Here is a 3,082-nt window from a genome sequence, read left to right as displayed (position 1 = left end):
AAATACCCATTAAATACTCCACTCAAAATCCTAGCTATGGAATTAAAGATGAAATGAAGTAAAAATCCATAATATTAAGTTATGGAATGAAAATCTAATGTTAAGAGATAAATCTAGTACAAAATTTCCGATTACAGAATTCTCAGCCGTCTCACATGCTTATACAAAACATAACATAACCTAAAAAAATGACAAAAAGTTCTATTTATACTAAGCTGAAAATATCTGACAAAATTGCCCCTGCGGAGGTTGTGCGGCTGCATAATTCTGAGTGCGGCCACGCTCTTGCTTTCGCGGGCGCATAATTCTGATGCGGTCCGCATTTTTCTCTTTTGGATCTGGGTTAAGCTGAACCTTCACGGACCGCATAAGCGGTCGCACTCCAGATTATGCGGCTGCATAGAACTGATGCGGTCCGCACTTGCTTGAGTTTGGCTTGAAATACACGTAAAAGAGAGCAAATAAGAGGTTAAAATCCCTACTTATCAACAGGCCTTCGGGCATTGTGCCGATCGCATCTCCTGAGGTTAGGGTATGACAAACTTGGTATCATAGCACGTTTGTCCTAGGGAGTCTGCAAGCTATATCTAGTAGAGTCTTGTTTATGGGTATGTTGTGCACCACACTTATAAACATGAGGTTACAGGATATTTAGGATAGATACCTTTCTTTCTGATCTAGATCGTGCGATAGAGCTGAGTCGTAAGTGTTCACTTCTAATTCTCATATTGTTTATGTCTATAGTGATGCTTACTATGAGATGTCAGGCGGTTGTTAAGAGATTAGATGAAGAGGCAGGGGAGGTTACCAGTCGGATGCCACCTACCCACATAGATCAACATGAACCTCATGATGAGGTTGATACTCAGGTTTCGGGGACAACATCACTACCCTCGTAATGACATAGAGAAACTAACGTATCCCCGATTCCTCTCCCGATTGATCTTGATTAGGATTTAGATATGAGAAGTGCCGTGCAGTTGTTGACTTGGTTCATAGCTTCTCAGGCCCAACGATAGGTCCCTGGTACCTCAAGCACAATGGTCAACACAAGGGTTCAAGATTTTATTAACCTAGCCCCCCATGTATTCACAAGAATAGATGCCAACTAAGATCCTAAGAATTTTCTACATTAGATGCAGTGGATGCATGCCACTGATACTGAGTCTTAAGAGATTACGAGATGTTGCTGTTACTTGGTATGAGACTTGGGAACAGTCTAGGGTACCTCTTGCCCCACCATTAGGATGGATGGAGTTTTCTGAGGCATTTCTGCAATAGTATTTTCATGTTGAGCTCCGCCGAGCCAGGCAAGATAGATTCTTACAATTGGAACAAGATAATATGAGTGTCTGAGAGTATATTATGCAATTTAACTCCTTGGCTAAGTATGCTCCTATGGTTGTGGTTGAAATGAGTGACTGAGTAAATCGATTTGTGGGTGTTTTGGGACCACATTTGTTTAATAAATGTGGCACTGCTTCTCTGAATTCGAGAATGGACATTGCTCAAATTCAAGACTATGCGTAGAACTTAGAGGATCATAAGAGGCATTGAGCCGCTCGAGAGAACGATTGGGGTTAATATAAGAAAGCCCAGTCCATATGTGATACATGAGAGTCTCGAGGTGGGTTTAGACCTCCATTTTATCGGCATCCATCATATTCGGCGACTAGTGCACTATCACATTTTTAGGGTCAGCGTCCTGATTAGATCACTTACTCCGGTCATGATAAGAATTCTCGGGAACAAATCTCATAATATAGTGGAGATTATAGTAAGATAAGACCCTCCGTGCCGTATTGTGGCTGATGTGATAAGGCCCATTTTGGACAATGTCGCCAAGGTTTGGACTTATGTTATTCATTTGGGCAACCCGACCATATTATGCATTTTTCCTCGGGGAGAGGTGAGAGTAGTATGATGCAGCCAACAGGATCAATATCAGCTTCTTCTTCATCGGCATGCTCTCATGAACAAGGTGTGCAACCATCGGTTGGAAGAGGTAGAGGTATAGGTAGAGCGTCTAGCTCAGGCGGTCATCAGAACTACACATATGCACTGTTAGGTCGATAGGGCCTAGAGTCATCAACCAATGTGGTTACAGGTGTACTATCCGTATTCTCCGCTAATGTGTATGCCTTGATAGATCCAGGTTCTACTTTGTCGTACATTACTCCATTTGTTGCCAATAAATGTAGTAAAGAACCTGAATTGTTACGACAACTATTTGAAGTATCTACGCCCATAGGCGATTCAATGATATTTAGGTTGGTATATCGAAGGTACAATCGTTACACCTTAGCTGATGTGAATGAATTATAAATGGTAGAATTTGGTGTTATTATGGGAATGGATTGGCTGGCTTCTTGTTATGCTAATTTGGATTGATGAAAGAAAGTTGTCCGCTTTATCTTCCCAAAAGGGACCGTCATTGAATGGAAGGGTGATGTTGCAACACCTAAAGGGAAGTTTATTTCTTACCTTAAGGCCCAAAAGATGATTTTGAAAGGATGTATCTATCATTTGGTGCAAGCGCAGGATGTGGAGGCAAAGCCTCAAGCCCTTCATTCGGTCCTAGTTGTTAACGAATTTCTCGACATATTTCCCAATGAGCTCCCGGGTGTCCCTTTTAAGAGAGAAATCGAGTTCACTATCGATGTGCTTCGTGACACGCAACTAATATATAGTCCTCCGTACATGATGGCGCTTGTTGAGTTGAAGGAATTGAAAGCTCAATTGAAATATCTTCTAGATAAGGGCTTAATCAAACCTAGCACTTCCTTTTGGGGTGCCCCATTGTTATTTCTTCGAAAGAAAGACGGTTAGTTAAGGATGTGTATTGATTAGCGAAATCTGAACAAGGTAACCGTTAAGAAAAAATATTTGCTTCCAAGGATTGATGACCTGTTTGACCAATTGCAAGGTGCCAAATACTTTTTGAAGATCGATCTGGGTACCATCAGTTAAGGGTCGAGAAAGAAGATGTACCGAAGATAGCCTTTTAGACCAGATATGGTCATTACGAGTTCCTTGTTATGTCCTTTGGACTAACCAACTCACCAACGACTTTTATGGACCT

The sequence above is a fragment of the Nicotiana attenuata genome, chromosome 8 (genome assembly GCF_001879085.1).
Source record: "Nicotiana attenuata strain UT chromosome 8, NIATTr2, whole genome shotgun sequence".
NCBI lineage: Eukaryota > Viridiplantae > Streptophyta > Magnoliopsida > Solanales > Solanaceae > Nicotiana > Nicotiana attenuata.
Note: the sequence above shows the minus strand (reverse complement) of the source record.